Genomic DNA, 20,984 nt, shown 5'->3' with positions numbered 1-20,984 from the left:
CTCTTCCTATCTCAGGAGATGAATGAAGACAGTTTGGAATCGAGGTATGTGGATTCTCTCTGCCACTAATTGATGTGACCCTAACCATACCTTTCCCACTTCACTGATCCTTCAGTAAAATGGGCAGATGACATGGCCCTCCCATGGTTAATGGGAGGGTTATATGCAGTCAAGAAAAATTGTTGCGAGCACTAACTAGTAATCAGAGAAGTTCAATTTATCCACTTCTCCCAGAAAGGCTCCGTGCAGAAGCAGATGCACACTGTCCTCGTCTTCCAAACATTCAAACTGTGCACAACTTGAATGTACATATATTATATGTCTGGTTTCCTAAACCACCTACACATATACCAAACATGAATTTTCCTCCTCCTCTTAACTCACATTTACTGAGCTCTTACTGGGAATAGACCACTGTTCTAATCAATCAGCATAGATTAACTCAACCCTTGAGGCAGGCGCCACCATATTTATTGACTCTAAGATGCCATGAATAGGACACATGACATTTTATGTCTGTCTTGAATGTGGCATCAGTTATATAACCCAATTAATTTCAAAGATACTGAAAAGTGAAAAGTGTATCTTAGGATCAATAAAATATTCTGCCCACATTTTCCAGATGAGGGTAGTGAAGATCATGGAGGTCAGGCATCTTACCTAAAATACATGTAAATTGGGTTTGAGAGAAGATTGGAACCCAGACAGCCTGACTTCAAAACCCACTCTTTTAATCACTTCACCAAACTGCCTCTCTCCATCAGCTGATGAATGAATGTCTCAGCAATCTCCTATCCGGCCTCAATTACATGCCCTGTGGGGTTCAAGTGGTCCCTTGACTCTGTTCGGTTTTGAAGGAAGGGAAAAAATTAAAGAATAAGCACAAAATCCTGGAAATACATGATCAAAATTTGTGTCTAATACATGAGCTCTCATTTGACATTTTACGATATTGTTCTGCTCTCTGGAAGCCTTTTAATATGTAGGTGGATTGTTTGCCTTTTGCACATTCAACTTTTGTGTGTGAGCTCAAGGGGATGTTATATGTAAAAGTTGGCCTCTTGGCATATTGTTTGCAGAAATGCCTCCAATCCTCCAACTCCTGCCTCTGTCCACACCCTTTGCAATGGGTTGTGGCATCCTCTGCCATCAAGAAATGGAGTCTCTTTCCATATCTTTTAATTCTGGGCTGGTCTTGTGCTTTGCTTTAGTCAGTAGAATGTTGTAGAAATGATGGTCTGACTGTTCTGATTCAAGAGCTCAAGAGGTCTTCTGAGGTCTGGCTTTGGCCATGAGAAACAAATCCAGGGTTACCTGCTGGAGGGTGTAAGACTATGTGGAGCAAAGCCAAGTCATCTCAACTGATGCCTTCCTAGGTCAGTCAGCCCCCAGCTGACCTGCTAGTGCCTGCAGACTCTTGAACAAGTCCAGATGAAATCATATGAACCTGGCACAGATAACCTGAGCTCAGCCCAGATGCACAGAACTTTCCAGCCAATCCATAGACTCCTTGGGCGGGGAGGAGGGGGTGGTTCTTGTTCAAAGTCACTATGTTTTCAGATTATTTGTTATACAGCAATAACTAACTGATACAGCTTTTGTCTTAGAGCTTTGCCAACCAAATAAAATGATGGGGCAACTCTTGACTCATGTAGAAATTTTCCTGGGTGATCATTCACTCTAGAAGGATGCTTTACATTTACTTTTGCACTGGAAACTTCCCCCTTGAAACAACTCCATTTTCTGTATACACAGTTGCCATGGCAACCTGATACTTTTGTTCTCTGCTCTGGTCTCTCTGATCATATCACTTTGCAGTTAGTCAACACGATGTTGGAACCTTGGTTGTTATGGTAACCTGGGACCATTTTTTTTTTTAATGAATTCCATTGACATTGTTTTTGAGGAGACCTGAGATTTAGTCTTGTACTCATGTGGAGACACTTGTGGTGCAGAGCAGAAAGCATTTCAGGAAATGATCCTCTGGGGAGAAATTCTTCATTAAAGCCTCCTTCCAGAAACCCCAGACATTCTGTGCTTTTATGGATTTTTCCTATTTAAATGCCTCTTAGAATTTTGGCGAATTGCAAAGTATGTTTTAAAAAGTCCTGAAAGAGCCTGAATTGCTAATAGAAAACATGTGTAGGGGGATTGTCATTAATTATGCATGAAGCCCCACTGGCGCGCCAACACAGAGCTCCATAAACCTGGAGATGAAAATCTTTGTGATCCAAGGAGGCCCATGAAACACATGAGGGAATGGTCAGTAGGAGTAGATAAGGGATGAGGTGTACAGGGGGTTGGACTTGGAAGGCCGAGAGAGAGAGAGAGAGAGAGAGAGAGAGAGAGAGAGAGAAGTTGAGAGCATCGTTCTTTAGGTTCCAAGCACTGTTGTACGAGTGAATGGGGGAGGGCAGGGGTCAGGGATTGAGGCATCTACACCCAGAGCAGACTCCAGAGCAAGAAGAAACTATTTCTGTGCTTAGAGACCTCTCCACTTCTGAGAAGCTCAGAGCACTTACAGTTTTGCAGGCATTTGCTCTATGTAAAAAAAATCATGAAATTCCCAGGCAGTTATAAAATGATGGCACATGTCAAATGTTTATGTCTAATGCTTTTACTAATAAAAATACAAGATAATATAGTTTTGCTCATCACCAGGTAATTAGAGGTTTTATTTTAAAATACATTCATTAGTAGAACACCAGAGACCAATCATGGGACTCGGGTTTGAAGCTTAGGCTGCACCAGGCCCAAGCCCAGGGTGAAACACTCACTCTCAGGATCCAGCCCCTTCAATTCTGAGCTGTAGTTCACTTTCCTCACCCCTAACCTTGCTGTCTTGCAATGTACCTCTTCCTGTTTCAATCATGGTAGCATATCACTGTTTGGAACATTCATCAGAAGTCTCAAGTTGAGGCCAGGTGGAAAGTGTGACTTGGGCCAAATGCATCTCCCATGTCCTCCTCCAATGGGCCTTGTCTTTGCTGTCTTTGGGTTTTGATGTCACTGAAGGAAGGACCAACAAACATGGAGGGAAGAATTGTTTGGGGAAAGTCAGCACTGAGTAATGTAGAAACCTCAGCACCAGAAGGTTTGGGCTCTGGGCCCACACATGCCACTCACTTATTGCATGATCTTGAGCAAGTGGCTTTCCTTTCTGGGCTTCTGTTCTCAGTCCTCAGGAAATATTTGGATGAACAATTTCTTAGCACCATTCTGACTCACACTACCTAGGATTCCAGATGAGGGAGTATTAGATTTTGGAAGAGCAGGGCAATCCTAAGGAGAGATGTTCTGTTGTCTTCCTGCCACCTGGAATCTTGTGCTCTGGCTGATGAGCTGGAGGTTCCTTTGGTATGGGATATAGGATATCAGAATGGATGCCAAACATCCGGACAAGGGGTCTCTAGAACCCCTGATACAGTTCACAGGAATATTTATGCAATGGTGGTTTCAGTCTTAGAAATTAAATATGGCACCCAAGATACAGTAAATTCTTTTCTTGTACATAAGAGGCAGTATAGTATACTGGCTAAGAGCACATTTATGAATGAAGCCAAAGCACTACCATTTATCTCCTAGGCTTCAATGAATTTATGCATGCAAAGACTTAGTACAATGTCCAGCACATAGTAAATAAGTTCTTCCTATTTTGTCTATTTATTTATTCAACAGACATTTACTGAGCACTCACTCCGTAACAGATATGGTGCTGAGCATGTTTCATACACTAATTTATTTTGTTTTCATAGCAGTACTTAGAGTGCAATTCCATTCAATAGGGTTCTAATATCAACATTGAAGGTGAAATTTGTGTAGAGTCAAAAATACCCTTGAAAAGTCTTGAGTAGGATTATGCAAATTTGGAGATCTGTAGGGCTTTTTGACTTCAGACCCTGTACCCTTAAAATGCAGATACTTTGGGGCACCTGGGTGGCTCAGTCTGCCTTCAGCGGGGTCATGATCCTGGGGTCCTAGGGTCAAGCCCCACGTTGGACTCCCTGTTCAGCAGGGAGTCTGCTTTTCCCTGTCCCTTTGCCCCTCCCCCTGCTCATATGGACCTGCGTGTCTCTCTCTCTCTCTCTCTCTCAAATAAATAAAATAAAATAAAATGCAAATACGTTTTAAGGCATCATATATATTCTCAGTATCTTTCAACTTCCTTGATCTTCTATCAAAGAGATAATGTGGTATTGGAGATATGGTGCCAAAACTCCCAGATTCGAAGGCTTCTGCTAGCTATTACCTGTCACCCTTGGGTGGAGACTTTACTGCTTCCAGTCTTTGATTCTTTAGCTTTCCCTACCTTCAGGATTATCACAGGACTGAACAAGACAAAGCATAACTGCTTCTGTTGTAAGCTCAAATGCGCTACCTGGATATTATAATGAAAAATCTAGATTGGCACACAAGCTTGTGTTTGTGGCATGTGTAACTTGGCATTATTTCCAATGTTGATCACTTACACTGAATGTTTAAGTCATCCCCTCTCAGACTTGCAGTTTTAAATTAAAAAGCCCTTCACTGGGATATCTGGGTGGCTCGGTGATTAAGCGTCTGCCTTTGGCTCAGGTCATGATTCTGGGGTCCTGGGATCGAGTCCCATATTGGGCTCCCTGTATGGAGCCTGTGTCTCCCTCTGCCTGTGTCTCTGCCTCTCTCTGTGCATCTCTCATGAATAAATAAATAAAATCTTTAAATAAAATAAAAAGCCCTTCACTTTCCATGCTGCCCTAGCCCACTCCCATGTCATTTCTCAGGACCATTCAGAAGCAGGACTCTTGTGGCTTCTGCACATCTTCCAGAAGTACTTCCTCTCCCGAAATGAAAATTGGGGGCTTCACATCTCACATCAGGCATGGTTGTTTGACCCCTTTGTAACTGGAAAGGCTTCCTACATTTCCAGCCTTCTTTGCCACTAGGTAGGGGCCTTGCATCATTTTCTGGACAATGAGATGTACATAGACTTTGGTTGCGGTGGGGGGGGCAGGGGACGGGGGGACAGTTTGAAAAATGATTTTTCAATGAAGAGGACATTGGGAGCTGGTTCCACCACCTTCCTTCCTTCTCCCTGTTTTATGCCTGGAGTTGGGAGGTGCCTGGTGGCTCAGCCAGTTAAGCTCTGTCTTCCACTGGTCATGCTCTCAGAGTCCTGGGATGGAGCCTGCATCAGGCTCTCTGCTCAGCGGGGCGTCTGCTTCTCCCTCTGTCTCTGCCTCCTCCCCGCTGCTCATGCCCTCATTCTCTCTCTCAAATAAATAAATACATAAGTAAAATCTTTTTTTAAAAAATGCCTGGAGCTGGGACAGCTATTGATGAGCAGCAGAGACAAAAGCCAACAGGCAGAGTATGAGGGAAGGGAAAGTAGGAGAAAGGGAAGACCCCTTAAAGACACTGTTTATCAGCTGAACATCCCTTAGAAATTATCAATATACAGATTCTTGCACTTTGGTGGCCAAAAAATAAATCTTTAATGTTCAGACGTGCCATACAACGTGATCTGTGATCTGGCCAGTCTTCCTTTATATAATGTTCTCTCCTGCCCACTCTCCTTCAACTATCATGTGCCCCATAGATGTTAGTCCGTGTCCTGAATCTGAGCTTCAGGTAAGTTGTTCACTTTAGAGGAATGCTTGCCTGTCTTTCTTTCTTTCTTTTCTTTTCTTTCTTTTCTTTTCTTTCTTTCTTTCTTTCTTTCTTTCTTTCTTTCTTTCTTTCTTTCTTTCTTTCTTTCTTTTCTTCTTTCTTCTTTCTCTTTCTTTCTTCCTTTCTTTCTTTCTTTCTTTCTTTCTTTCTTTCTTTATTTATTTTATTCTGATTAACATTTACTTTAAGATTCAAAGTATGACATTAAGTCCAAGAAACATCTCTGGACCATCTATTTTTTTTTTCCAACTCTCTCCTTCAGGGCTATGGGCTCACAGAGCCCATGGGTGATTGCACAGCACCTGTTCATTCTGCCCCAGTGCAGAGGACACCTTGTTTTAACCATTAACATGCTACCTTTCTGTTATTAAACAGTCATTACCTGAGAATAGGGACAACATTGTACTGAGCATGGTGCCCGATCAGTAATAGATCCTCCACAAAGGTTTGCTAAAAGAATGAATGAATAGCCCAGTGTTTTCTCTTGGAATTTGTTAACTACCGCTTATGAATCACTGATGAGCTGCACACACCATCCCAGGTTGGGGTCTCGTGCAGTTTTATGTGAATGGTCTGTAGACCTTGGGAACATGGCAGTAAAGTGGACTGAAGGGCTCAGGAAACAGAGCATGAGCCTTAGATCCCATTCTCAATTGGCTGGAATATAAATATGGTAGGAATTTGGTTTTCTTAAATGCAATGCCTAATACATTCCCAAAGGACATCCCTGTGCTGTCTCACACATCCCAATTATTCATCCATGCCAGCTTGGTTTTTCTCCGTGAGAAAGAATGTATTATCTCTTGCAATGTTGGATATTTCCTTTTTTAAAAAATAATTTTCAATATCTTAAACTTGGTTAAGTTACCCAACACTTCTTCCTGGGATGACTATGATGGCTCACATATTGTCATCTAGAAATCTAATAGCTTATCCCCACCCAGCCTTTATTTTGGAATGTGATTCATTTATCCAGCAGTGACCAAAAAAAATATAAAAAACCCCAAAAAATCCTCCTTTCAGACTGCAAAAGTCAGTCCCCGACCAGCTAGTTTTATGCATCTACTTTAAATTATAGTCATTTCTTAGAATTCTTGGTCATATTTGAGGCTGTAGCTTGAGCCTGCAAGCTTTGCAAAAGCACAAAGATATTTGCAGGTACAGACCCAGGGTAAAGACCAGAGATAGGCGCTTGCAGCTGTGTGGATTTGGTAGGGAAAGAGATGGGAATCCCAGGAATTCAGTAGGAACACAATATTTGGCTTTACATGGTTAAAGCAGTGACACTGAGTGGTGTTGAGCTGGGCTTACTGTACCTGAAAAGGAGGCATTCAAATAGGTGGAAGGCGTTGGCATGAGTGGATGTAGTGGGTTGATCGGCAAGGAGCACCTTAGGCTCACATGTACTATGAAGACAGCCATAGGGAAGGCATGGCTCTAGAAGGACTTACCCAAGTGTTTGAGCATGGCAAGGGATTAAGTAGTCAGAGCATAAGAAGCATAATAGTGATTTTTTTTTTTTAATGGCCTTTGCAGGGCACCTGGGTGGCTCAGTCAGTGGAGTGTCTGACTCTTGATTTTGGCTCAGGTCTTGATCTTGATGTTAAGAGATAGAGCCCAGCATCGGGCTCCACACTTCTCTGAAGGGGATCTGCTTCTCTCCTGCTTCTGCTTCTCTCTGCCCCTCTCCTCTATTGCCCCTTCTCTCAAATAAATAAATCTTTAAAAAAATAAACTTTGGGAGCTAGAACTTTATTTGCTTACCAGGTGGGCATAAAACTTCTCTTCTCCAAGCAAAATCCCCTCATGTCTGAAATAGGAATGAGATGACAAGAAGTGCCTCAATCAGTGGCAACTGTTGTTATCAGAATATGAGGATGGCAGGAGACGGGGGTAGCCATTGCTTCTATGGGTTCATGTAATGGGAACATTGTGTTCCTTAGAAGTTTTTCAGAATGCTTAGGAATTTTTGTGCATTTCATTCCAGTCCCACTGGCCACTTTGTGGTTCCCTAAACCACCCACCTTTCTCCTCTCCTCATCACCACCACGAAGTAGAGTTTACATTAGGGCCTTCATATTTATTTACTCCATATCCCTCTTCTAGGGATATTCTTTTCTCCGTGTTACAGCTAGCCATTGCCACATAACAAACTGTCCCAAAATGTAATGCCTCACAACAACACTGGTTTGTCATTTCTCCCATTTCTATGGAGTGGCACCTGAGTGGCTCTTCTGCTCCTCTCACCTGGGATCATTCATGCAGCTGCAGTTCTCTGAGTGGCTCTGGTGACCTCACTTACTTGTCCCGCCACTCTTGTGGCTGTTTGCTGGGGTACCTCTCGGCCCTCCAGGAGACTGGACTGGGTTTCTTTGCACCATGGTGGTCTCAGGGTTCCAGCAGGGTGAAGGAAGCATGACTTGCAAGTATCATTGGCTTAGACCAGCACAGCAACAGGTTCAAGAATGGAGGTGGTGTCTAGAGCTAGAACATTATTTATTTGAATTTGTTTGCATGTCTGCATGTTTGCATGAATTTGTTTGCATGTCTGCTTCCCCCATTGGCATGTCAGCTCCAAGAAAACGGGGGCTTCACTGGTTTTGTTCGCTGCTATATGCTCAGCATCCAGGCCAGTGCGCATTGTTCAGGGACTCAATGAACATTGGCCGCACACATGAATTGAGTTCATTCAAGTGACACTTGCGTGGATGTGAATAGAGGAATACTTCTCCCGAGCACTCTCCATAAGCCTTGGTAATAAACAGTTGTGTCATTTGGGGCGGAACAGGGACACAGGAATAACAAGTGACGGCATTTCCCTTGCAAAAGTTGTTTGTGCTTTAATTCTTTTAAACAGACCCATGCACATGGCCCAAATCCTAGAAATGTGTATTTATCCTTTGGCAGCAGCAGGTTTTGTGCGTCTTATTAGAAAGGATTGACTGCTTGGGCTTAGTAATGTGCAAAAAAAAATCGGGCTTTAGAGGGATTAAAATTATTTTCAGCATTAAATGTGATATATCTGAGCTGATGCATCTAGTCTTGAATATAGATTCCCAGACCAGAAAGATTATAAGACATTAAATCTATGTAAATTCAACTATTAATTTATGTTTGAACAAATTCAACAAGAGATTTGACTTGGGGGCTTACAGACAAATAGATTTGGTTGGGAAAAATGCATATTGCAGTCTTTAACCATGATGCTGTATTCCCCTTGAAAATTCTGTGGCTGAGTGAATCTCTAACAGGTCACAGTTGAGAGCCCAAGCAATTATGCCAGAATGTGTTAATAATAAAACAGGGAAACGACTATGTTTGTCTTGTATAAGGATGAAAGCAGCTGTTGGTACCAATTCGGAAAAATGATAGTGAAACAGACAGTGCCCGTTGCTTGGGGTGCCGGGTGGGATGAAAAGAAGGGGCTCTTTCCAGGAGCTTCTCAGTCCTGACATGTTCTTGGGACCCCTGTGGGTGACCAGGACCGTGGGTGCCACTGTCAACATTTCATTGGTGGCGGTGGCTGGCAGATACGGTTTACAAAGGCTGCCTCGAGCGGGCGTCTGGGAAGCCAAAGACATAATAAACGAGCTGCCTCCACACGATAATCGACAGATGTGATTGAAGGAATAAACAGAATAATCTGGACCTACAGAAGCCACAGGGGGCTTTTGGCAGCATGCAAATTCGCAAACTTATCAAATGTATCCTTTGAAAATGAAGAGCTCTTTTGAAGCTGGCAGGCAAGCTGAAGGAGTCAAGCCTGTCCTCCTGGATGCACGTATGGGAGCAAATGCTGGCAGAACTAAAGTCCCGTAGCTTCCGTAGGCCTGGTGTTAACAGCCGTAATAAGAATGACAACTGCAGACAGTAATCGAGCTCTTACTATTTGTCGGGTACTTGATGCGTGCTATGCAACGTCTACATCACAATCACCTTAGTACGATAAGGTGCCCTTATTATGCCCCTTATACAGATGAGGACACTGAGTCTCAGAGAGGTTATGTAATTGCCCACAGTCACTGGTGGCCAAGCTGGGATTTGAGCTCAGGCCTCCTTATCTGGTTCCAGAACCTTCTCTGCGATAGAAGAACCCACATTCAGGTGGAAGGACGGGGCTTCCTCTTGGGATCCACATGTCTAGCTACGCTGCCTGCCTCAGTTCCGGGCTGCATCTCAGACACTAGCCATGCGGGCTTTAGCGCCAGGGCTGGCCTATCGGAGGGAGCCAGTGGCAACAAGGACAGTAACGGGGTTTACTGCGTTCTGAGCACGTTGTGTCAGGCATATTTGGAGGAGTTGCTAGTCATTCATTATCTCATTTAATCTTCCTTATGAACTCCACCCCCTGAAAATAGGTCCTACTGATTTCAAACATGGGGACACCGAGGCACAGAGAATTCTAGTACCTTGTGAGAAACTGGCAGGAGGGAAATTTGAACTTACCTGTGTGACAACCTAACTGCCATGCCACTCTTCAGAAATGCTCTGTGTCCCCAGCTCCACCACTGCCTGCAGAGCCCCATCTACCATGCCCTGTGCTGGATTCAAGAAATGAGGACAAAATAGCTCTTCCCTTCCTTCCTTCTCTCACCAGCCAACATTTTCCAGAGACATATTTTTGTCCACTTTTCTGCAAGGGACTAGGAACGCTGAAAAAAACCCCACAATTCATCCCTACCCTCAAGTACCAATTGATTTGTCACTACCTGCCCACTTGTGGAATGAATAAATGATGAATGAATGGATACCTAATGGAAGCCCAAGGACAGAGGGACCACACAGCTTAAGTTTTAGGAACCTACCTTAAATTGGTTTCCCCTGGAAGGAGCCCTGAGACAGTGATGGGATTACAGGTGGTTCATTGAGTTGTAGATGTTCCCAGTATAGATGTGGAAGTGGGAACAGAAGAAAGCAAAGAGCAAAAGTGCCATCCAGTGGGATACCAGTGAGGATGAGGGATACACAGTCCCACAGGGAAACTTGGGGCGATACTGTGGGGAATATCTCAGGGCTTTTCCAATCAAGGGATGAAAGAGCTGGAGTACTTACACACTTGTATCTATCAGCCATTGATTGTTCGATGTTCCTGGCAGTTGGGGAGTGGGGGGGTGTTAACTCTAAGCCACTTCTTTTTTTTTTTTTTTAAGATTTTATGTATTTATTCATGAGAGACAGAGAGAGAGAGAGAGAGAGAGAGAAAGCCGAGCGAGAGAGAGAAAGCCACTTCTAATATACATCTGCATGGGCCAAGTGGGCTCCAGCAGCCAGAGAAACACCTGGAAGGAAGAGCCACAGGTGCTGGCAGCTGCAGTCTGTCAAGTTGGCATTCATGGGCACACTGATGAGAGGGTTGAGCATCCATGGCATGTGCTGCAGCCTTGTTCATCAAAGTGTGTCCGTGGACCAGCGTCCGTTAGCATCACTTGAGAGCTTTACTGGAAATGTACAATCTCAGGTACCACCCCAGCCCTACAAAATCATAATCTGATTTTAAAATATCCCTAGGTGATAAATAGACACATCGAAGTTTGGGAAGCACTTGACTACAGGATTTTTTCCAAATATAGTCATTCATTCAACAGACGTTTATGGAGAATCTTGACGGTGCCAGGCACCCTGCTAGGTACTGAGGAGTCAAAGATAAGAGAAGTCCCAGATGGGGCCTTTGAAGGCACTTAAATACTGTGGAGTTGGTCTGTTGTTAAGGTAGGTACACTCGGTCCGGGGAGGTCCTCTCTGGGGCACACAACTCTACTCAGCTTATGTGAAAGGAGCTGTCTAAGCTGAGTCCATAAGGATTGGGAGGACTTATCCAGGTGAAGAAACCAGAAGAACATGTAGGGATGAGGAAATAACATGTACCAGGAGTTGGAGGCCAGAAAGAGAGCATCCAGCCATTTTGGCGCTACCAGTAGAGGCAGATACCACTTCATTCAGGGGACATATTCTTTGAGATGGGATGGAGGTGGGAGCTAACTGCATTGGTATCCCATAGGGTCCATAGAGCATAGTGTTTATGGATTGTGTTCTGGGCATCCTGTTCTGTCCATCACTTTAATACCCCCTTAAAGTTCCCTAAACCGGGCAGCCCGGGTGGCTCAGCGGTTCAGCACCACCTTCGGCCCAGGGTATGATCCTGGAGTCCTAGGATCGAGTCCCGCATCCAGCTCCCTGCATGGAGCCTGCTTCTCCCTCTGCCTGTGTCTCTGCCTCTCTCTCTCTGTCTCTCGTGAATAAATAAATAAATAAAATTTAAAAATAAATAAAGTTCCCTAAACCTTGACATGACATGACTATAGCTGTTCTTCATCTCATCACACTCTCTGGGACACAATGATGACACTAAAGACTTCCATCAGTCTTTCCATCAATCCTCAAGAGCTGGCTGGTCTTTACCCTCTGATTGTTTGTTTCCTTTGAGACGTCTTCACTTTAACCTTCCCTTCTTGAGAAGCTCTTCTCCAACCTTTAGGATCGTGTTAACCTTTTCAGGTAAAGGAATAATGGTAACATCAGATAGACTGGGTTTGTAATACAGACTCCATTCTTGGTTTGAACTTGGACAGGTTGCCTAACCTTTCTGCAATACAGTTCCATCATCTTTTTTTTTTCCATCATCTTTTTAAAAAGATTTTATTTATTCATGACAGACACAGAGAAAGGCAGAGGGAGAAGCAGGCTCCCCACGGGGAGCCCAATGCAGGACTCGATCCCAGGACCCCAGGATCATACCCTGAGCCAAAGGCAAATGCTCAACCACTGGGCCACCCAGGTGCCCTCCAGTTCCAGCATTTGTAAGTAACGCTATGGTAGATATTACTAACACTCAGGTATTGTTTCTGCTTTCTCCTTCTGGTACACCTCAAGCCCCCTTGAATGGGTGTGGTCCCATGACTTGTTTGGACCCCTGAAAAATGGCACAGGCCAGTTCTGTGCTGAAGATGCAAAGAACCAGTATGTGATTCTCCATCCTCTACTCTTACGGCAGCACCGCTGGAGCTTCATATTAAAGTAGCGGCTTCATTAGATGGGGGAACCATCTGTCACCCCAGGGGTCTTACATGCTGACTTCATGACACAGCCCACTCCCATCCCCCCCTACTCATTGCCAGTTGTATTGTGTGTGTTATGAGAATTGTAAGTAAACCTTGTTTGTTTTAAGACATTGAGTTGTGGGAATTGGTCATCACAAAGCAGAAGCTGACCTAGTCTGATACATTTATTGTATTGTAAGGATTTAATGAGATACGCCTTCACGCAGTGCCTGGCACAAAGAAAATGCTCAATAAACAGCGGCGACTATTAATGTTCTTCAAGGCAACGTGAAGTGACATAGATTCAATGATGCTGTGCTTCATCTCCTTCTGTTTCCTTGTCTGACATAATTAGCTGCCCCTCCTCTGCCCTCTGACAGCGCCTTCCACATACCACTGCACACCTAGAACTGCGGCAATTTATGCGTTAGTGTCTCTCCCACACCGGCTCTTAGAATCTCCAACAATGGAATGATGTCTTTTTTATTCCTGCCATTTTCCCCCATATCAGAGCACGGCACACGGCACTAGAGTGGGTGTTTAGAGAAAAACATATCATATGAAGTTGAGTGAACTGCATTAGCTTGACTATCTCTATAGCTAGGGCAGCTACCATGAGCCTTGTACTTATTTTTCCGCCTTCCAGACCTTTATTTCATTCTGTTAATTACATTCTATCCAATACGTCTCAAATACTGAGTATTCAGGGCTGTGCAGCCCGGCGGTCAGCAGACTTTTTCCATAAAGAGCCAGGGAGTAAATATTTTAGACTTTACAGATTAAGTTCTCTGTCATACTACTCAGCTCTGCTTTTGTAAAGTCGAATTGGCCAGAGAAGACATATGAGTGGAGGGATGTTGCTCTGTTTTAATAAAACTGTATTTATAAAAGCAGGAGATGGGCCAGACTTGGCCTGTGGACAGTATTTGGCTGATTTTTTTAAAAATCTAGACAGACAGGGGCTGGGACACCTGGGTGGCTCAATGGTTGAACGTCTGCCTTCAGCTCAGAGCATGATCCCAGGGTCCTGGGATCGAGTGTCGCACTAGACTCCCTGCATGGAGCCTGCTTTTTCCTCTGTCTATGTCTCTGCTTCTCTCTGGGTATCTCTCATGAATAAATAAATCTTAAAAATCTTAAAGAAAAAAAAAAAAGAGAGAGGCTTACACTCTTATATTCTAGTACAGGGAAGTTTTCGTTTTTGTTTTTGTTTTTTAAGACAGTAAAGCGGTAAATACAGGCAATAATTTCACATGTGACAGGTGCCCTGAATAAGAAATAACATAATAATTTGATGGTTGGTGGGGGTGAAGTTACAGGGCTACTTTATCTGAACTGTGAAGTCAGGATGGCCCTCTCTGAGGGAGATAGCTTGTGAAATAAACTTGAAATAGCCTTGTGGGATCTGGGGGGAGGAGGATCACAGGATGACCAAGGAGTGGCAGGTGCAAAGGTCCTGCGACAGGAAGGACAAAGTATGTTGATGAACAGCAAGAGGATCAGTAGCTCTTGGTGAGATGGCCTCCCAGCCAAATCTGGACTTTGTCCTCATGGTCTAATTTCCCTAGCTTTAGCTTTATTCCTTTGTTCCTGGCCAGATCCCCCAGGGGCTAGCTCCTATAATGCCTGGTCCTCCTAAGAATTTCCTTCCTTCAGATGTCTGTGAGTGGTTATTATACCTCCCCTTGGGCTCTGCTTATCCACGCTAAACAGACGTAATTTGCTTAATCCGTCTCTGATATCTCAGTGCCTCCAGCCGTGTGTGCTTTCTGTGGAGACTTCGGAGGCTTTGTCTTTCTCAAGCATCAGGACCCCTCAGAAGTAACCAGAACCCACTTTCCCTAAGCCCTTTTTCAATCTCTTGCTTCTCTTTCTGAAGCCACTCTCAGAGCTCACACCCCAGCTAACCTCCCATTTCTTATTCTTGCAAGACTATAGGGATTGAGGCACTAAATGCTCCCCCGTCTAAAGAGCCAAGGTGCTTCCATCACACCTCTGTCTTCTGAGATCTTTATCCTGCCAACCAGAGGGCTGGAGTTTCTTAGTTTCCTTTGTGCTTTGTAAGTCCCTCGAGTGCCAGGATGCTAATGACTTTGTGATGCTCCCCGCTCTGCCACCAGACCCTGCTTCAGGCTGCTGCTGTCATCCACCAGTGGCTCACCCAGGGGCTGGAAGAGAGGGGGGTGGTGGGATGCAGCATGTGGCCTTCCAGATAGGAGTCTTTGATGAAATGTGTCTCCCCTGGCTTCTCTCTCATCCAGCATTCTGGAGCCTTCCAGAAGAGAGCTTGTGAGGGAGTGAACTGAGGCTGAGGGTTTTGGTCCAGAAAACTTAGATTCAAATTCTGACTCCTCGCCACTGACCCTATCATTTGGGGGCAAGGTAGCTCACCCCCTTTCTGGAAACCTCAGTGATGTTATCTCTAAGGTGGACACCATATCAACAAAAGCCAGTTCACACTGGGCAGCCCAGGTGGCTCAGCAGTTTAGCACCGCCGTCAGCCCAGAGCGTGGTCCTGGGGACCTGGGATCGAGTCCCACGTCTGGCTCTCTGCATGGAGCCTGCTTCTCCCTCTGCCTGTCTCTGCCTGTCTCTCTCTCTGTGTCCCTCATGAACAAATAAATAAAATCTTTAAAAAAAAATCCAGCCCACAGGATTGTGTGGAAACTTAGTAAAATAGCACACATGAACATGAATTCGTAAATTTATTCATTCTATACATCTTAATGGAGTATCTCATACATACCAGGCCCCGTATGAGGACCCAGAGATCCAGTGGTGCCATAGATGCTTCATACCCGTGAACAGTTTGGGCACAGCCACTGTTGTCCCATTCTTTTGGGGACCTCCACTCTTGGCAGGAAGGATAACAATACCCTGCCATTTCTTGGATTTATTTTAACCACATGTGGTGCTAGTACATGAATGGTCCCAGTCAGTCCTTAGGAAAAATGCATATATTAGTCCTAGTTTCTACATTAGAAAAATTGAGGTTAAAAGAAGCTATCGGGCTCCCTGGATGATTCATTTGGTTAGCCATTTGGCTCTTGATTTCTGCTCAGGTCCTAATCTCAGGGTTGTGGGGCTGAGCTCCACATCGGGCTCCACGCTCAGCATGGAGTCTGCTTGTCCGTCTCCCTCTGCTACCCCCACCCACTGCTCTCTCTCTCTCTCTCTCTCTCTCTCTCTCTCTCTCAAATAAATAAATAAATAAAATCTTTAAAAAGCAAACAAAAAAAAAGAAACTCTGGAACTTGCCTAAGGTGACAGATAATAGAAGCACACTTAGGATTTGAGTCCAGAGCATTCTATCTGTCTCTAAAACCAGTACCCTTAACCAAAGAGATCTGCTCCTTCATTCAAGTGAGAAGAATGCTGGAATTCTTAGATGCTGTAATCTCTAGCTTTGTGTACAGGTTAGGCAGAGAGTTTATTCCAAAGAAAACCTTGGAAGACATGGTTTGAGCAGCCAGCACTATGATTGTGTGGTTTTTGGCCTTGCTTTCATGGGGTAGGGATAAAATCTGTTTCGAGTGATTCTTGTAATTGTTTGGGGCCTTTAGTTCATGTTCCAGATATATCTGTTTTGTTTTCAGAAAATCATATAAACCATGTACTGAGAGATCCGTGGGACATCTTCGATTATATGTTCTATATAATTACATAATACAGAATATTAGATATCAACTATAAAGACAGTTATTAACATTCTGCAGAGTGTCGCAGAGGCCTCTAAAGGCCACATAAAAATCCGTAGTCTTATTCTCCAAAAAAGCACACTTTATGGATCTATTTAGACAAATAAATACTTTAATGGTGATTTGTAAACCAAGAAGAGGAGAGATTAATTCCGCTTGGAGGGAATCCAGAAAAGTCTCACCAAGGGGGTGGGATTTGGCTTGGGTCTCAGAACCAGCAGGAGATTTCTAGCCACTGGATGTCCAACCCTTTGTTGGCCTCCATTTACAACCGTGACCTCCTTGATGTTCTTTGTAACCTTCAGAGATATGTTCTGCAGTAGATAACCCTGAATCCCAGGGAGATTTCTGTGTGAATCAGCTGAGGAACAGGGGCCCATGTGTTGTGCCTGTCCATCCTCTATGTCCCCCTAAGTGGAGCCCTGGTTCCTTAAGGCAGCCTCCTCTGTGCTCAGTTATTTGAAGGACTCAAGTCCTGCATTAATTGATGGGAAAACCTAATGTAACGGCACAGTAGACAGGTAGCTGGGAGAAGAGTTGATTTAAAGTCAGGCCAGGCCAGGGACGCCTGGGAGGCTCAGTCGGTTAAGCGTCTGCCTTCAGCTCAGTAATGATCCCAGAGTCCCAGGATCGAGCCCCACAGCAGGCTCCATGCTCAGCAGGGAAGTCTGCTTCTCCCTCTACCCCTGCCCCTGCTTGTGCTCTCTCTCTCTCTCTCTCACTCTCTCTCTCATTCTCTCATGCTCTCTTGCTGTCAAATAAATAAATAAATCTTTAAAAAAATAAAATGAAGTCAGACCAGTCCAAGTGCACACCTCCGCTTTGCCAGCCACAGGCTTTATAACCACATCACTTCATCTCATTGGCCCTCCATGTTCTCATCTGTAAAATGGATCAACAAAACAGACGGTGCCTGAGCAGTACGTGGAGGTTACCTGAGAGATGCCTTGAATGCGAACCCTCCAATTGATCTCGATACCTGTGTCGTCATTCACTCAGAGCCCCTGCTCAGATGTCACCTGTGCATTGCTGTGTTTATGATGGCGCTTTCCTGCTCTGTCCCTTTCTTTTTTTGTAATAGTCCTTAAAATCACGTGAGTGTTATTACATGGGGCGTGTCAGTGCCACGAGGGTAGGGATATTGTGTCTGTTTTCCAAACACCTAGAACGATGCCTGACACTTAGTAGGGCTGCAGGAAATTCTTGCTGAATGAACAAAGCATGGAAAGACTTTGACCCTTAATAAATACTAATTTCTTTCTTCGCTTTTCTCCCCGCTGCTAATCTCTGGTTGTATCTTTCATGAATGCATGTTTAGGTCTTCCCTCTGTGTTTCCTTTTTTTTTTTTTTTTTTTTAAGATTTCATTTATTTATTTGAGAGAGAGAGAGAGAGAGAGAGAGAGAGAGAGAGAGAGAATGCACAGAGGAAGAGAGAGAAGTAGATTCTTCCCTGAGCAGGGAGCCTGATGTGGGTCTGGATCCCAGGACCCTGAGATCATGCCCTGAGCTGCAGGCAGAGCCACCCAGGCTCCCTGCCCCTGTGTTTTCTGATAACCTGACCCTGATTTACTTGGGTCCCCGGCATCTCATGTATTGGCCCAGACGCAGAGTAGACGCTGCCCGGATGGCTCCCTTTCTTCCCTTCTGCTCACCTCCCTGCTGTCACTGTGAAGTGAATAATTTCTTCCTCCAGACCACCCTGCGTATGCAGTGAGGTTTATTTTTTTGTGGGTTTTTTTTTCCCAAGCCTTTAATGTGGAGCGTGCTGATTAATTGTTCCTTAAACACTGGGGGTTCCAGTCTCCGCATCTGTTTATTTTGTGACACCTGGAAGAGCCGTAGTAATTAAGAGTGTGCTGGCATCTCCTCCGCAAGGTCCTGGTGGGGCTGGAGTTTATGTAATTTGACCATTCAAGTAAGCGGCGGGCACGTTGCTGGCCACGCAGAGTGGGCACCACTGAGCAGCTCTGATGTATTTAGTTACAATGAATAGGATTTCAATCACCTCGACTTGGTTAGAGCAAGCCCCAGGCTGCACTGGAGAGTAAATAATGAACTGCTGGATCACCGGGGGCCTTTTCTCTCCCATTAAAGGACGGGCTGGTACTGGGATTGGAATTCCAGCAAACCAGGGCTTCCCAGCACCACCACGGGAACACCTGTCATTCTGTTGCGCCAACCCCAAACCCACAACCCGACGCCTCTGGCTCCCTCTGCCCTGACACCGAAGCCCTCCGCAGCCCCTCTGATTTAAAACCTCTCAGATCCCTTCTCGCCATCACCACCACCCTAGGCCAAGCCAATGACATCCCCTGCTTGAATCCTCGTTATGGCTTTGACCCTGGCCACCTCCACTTCAATCCATCCCACTATGGCCCTGCTTCTGACCCAACCATTCTCCCCATAGTAGCCAGAGTGATGATCGAAAAACAAAATCATTCTGATTATACCCCTCCCATGCCCACTGCTTAAAACCCTGCAGTGCTTTCCAATTCCTCTCCAGGTAAGGATGGAATCCTTTGTGAGTGTGGCCTCCTTTGAGATCCTGGGAGACTCAGCCCTGCCCAGTGCCCCCTGGCCACACCAGCTGCATGTTCCTCATCCTCACGCCCAATGTGGGTGGTTACATTTCATCTTTCGGACCTAGGCCCAGCCTCGGCTCTTCTTCATGGAAGCCTGATGTGTGTCCCCTGGCTGGGTCACATCCCTAAATTGTAGGCTCTCACAGTGCACCGAGCTTCATCTCTGATGCATGCCTAACTATTGCAATATAACATTTCTTTTACTTACTGGATTTCTGTCTCTCTCTTTAGACTTTAGGATCCATGAAGGCAGGACCCAATTCATTCTTGCTCATATTTTACCTCCATTATCTATTATCAGGGAAGAACCACCCCTCACAAAGGTTAGCAAGGAGTAATCTGACAGCCAGACCTCATGGACCAGAGAGGGACAGTTTATGATTCATAGCACAGCAAAGGTGGGGGAATGTCAAGATAGTTATGCTGGGTACCCTTGATCCTGTGAGTGATGTGATGGCCTAGGCTGCCCAGGCTGTGACCTCTCTGAGGAACCAAGGCCTGAAGGCCCAACCCCTTTTGAAGAAAGCATCAACAAGACTGTCCCCTTCCTTGGGAACGAGTGGGTACATGGTAGCCACACTGTGGTTGCCTTGACTACTTAGTCATCAGGGTGACCAGCTGTAGACAGGGCTCAGTAGCCGAGCAACATCGGGTAAGTCTTATGGTTTGGCACACTCAGCAAGAACGTGAGGTTACTCTGAGCCCATGGTGGCCTGCTTCTCCCAGCAGCTGCTCGAGTGCTTATCACCAGCGTGGTGTCAACAGGAGATGTCTGCACTGCGTGAACAGACCTTCCCTGGCTTGGCAGTGCCCAAGGAGTCTTCAGCTGTGTGGCACTGAGCAAATGACTAACTTTCTTTGCATCACAACTTCTGCATTAGTTGCGATGATCACTGCATCCGGGTATAATATGATATAGATAATATAGGATAAGTGGTTGTAGCTATAATAGTGATAAAGTCATGGCAAGAGTAGTAATGTCTATCTCACTGAGTTAGTGTGAGGGTGACACGAGTTAATCCATGGAAAGTATTTAGCACAGTTCCTGGCACACAGTAAATGCTCAATAAAAGCTAGCTAATAGTGGTAGCCATTGGATGTGCTTAGCTGTTGGTCGGCCAGTGTTGGCAGTTGGTTGTGATGTTTGGTTGACTGTGGTGGTCACTGATTAGCTGTGGTTATGGGTGATGGGCTGCCATGGTCGCTTATGGTATTGTCTAGTTGTGGTTGGGTGGTTGAGCAGATGGGTGACAAGGGTGATGGCTGGTTTTGTGTGATTGGCTGCTGTGATTGGTTGGCTGCAATGCTGTGTGGTTAGTTGCCATGATGGTTGATCACTGTGTTGATTGTCTGCTTGTATTGGTTGGTTGGTTATGGTAGTTGTTTGTATTGCTTGCCTGGTTGTGGTTGTGGGTGGTTGGCTGTGGAGTGACAGGTTGGTTGATGAGCTCACACAACTCTGATCGAAGGTGTGCTTCCTTCCAAACATGTCCCTTGCAGTTATGCTCAGTGATTGGACAGGGAGGAGCTTCTGCTACTGCATGGTTGCTGAGAGGTCGCACGTTGCAAACCGACACCTCTGATGAGCTTCAGGTCAGATGGTGTAAATCACAGCCCATTTTAACCATCCGTGGCATTGGAGTAAGTATATCAGGGCTCTTCTGATTAACAGTCACGTGAGCCTCTCACTTTCTGTCCCAGCTGCTCTGGGGAAAGATGGCCTTTCTCTTTGGGGCCTCTATAAGGATCACCAGGGTGATTTTAACTTGGGTCACATAAGCCGTGTGTTAAGTCAGACCACCTGAAACATACCCTGCAGGTTCCACAAAACCCATGCAGCCATTTCCTTCTGCTGTAGAACCAACCAAAAAGCAGAAGCCTCGTTGTCTGTCGATGAAAGGCTGCCCAGATGACACGTCTCCTGTTGTTTGTTGCCTGTGGAGTTGCTCCGGGGTTCCTGCAGGCATGTCATGTCTGTGGTGTGTGTGTGTGTGTGTGTGTGTGTGTGTGTGTGTGT

General features: G+C 45.1%; 1 protein-coding gene across 1 annotated transcript in view; it reads left to right on the top strand.

Moving 5' to 3' along the window:
* HS3ST4 (heparan sulfate-glucosamine 3-sulfotransferase 4) overlaps positions 1-20,984 on the top strand; it is a 433,209-nt gene that overhangs the window by 377,212 nt on the left and 35,013 nt on the right. The window lies entirely within an intron of this gene.

The sequence above is a fragment of the Canis lupus genome, chromosome 6, assembly GCF_011100685.1.
Source record: "Canis lupus familiaris isolate Mischka breed German Shepherd chromosome 6, alternate assembly UU_Cfam_GSD_1.0, whole genome shotgun sequence".
Lineage (NCBI taxonomy): Eukaryota > Metazoa > Chordata > Mammalia > Carnivora > Canidae > Canis > Canis lupus.
Note: the sequence above shows the minus strand (reverse complement) of the source record. Positions and strands in the feature narration are given on the sequence as shown.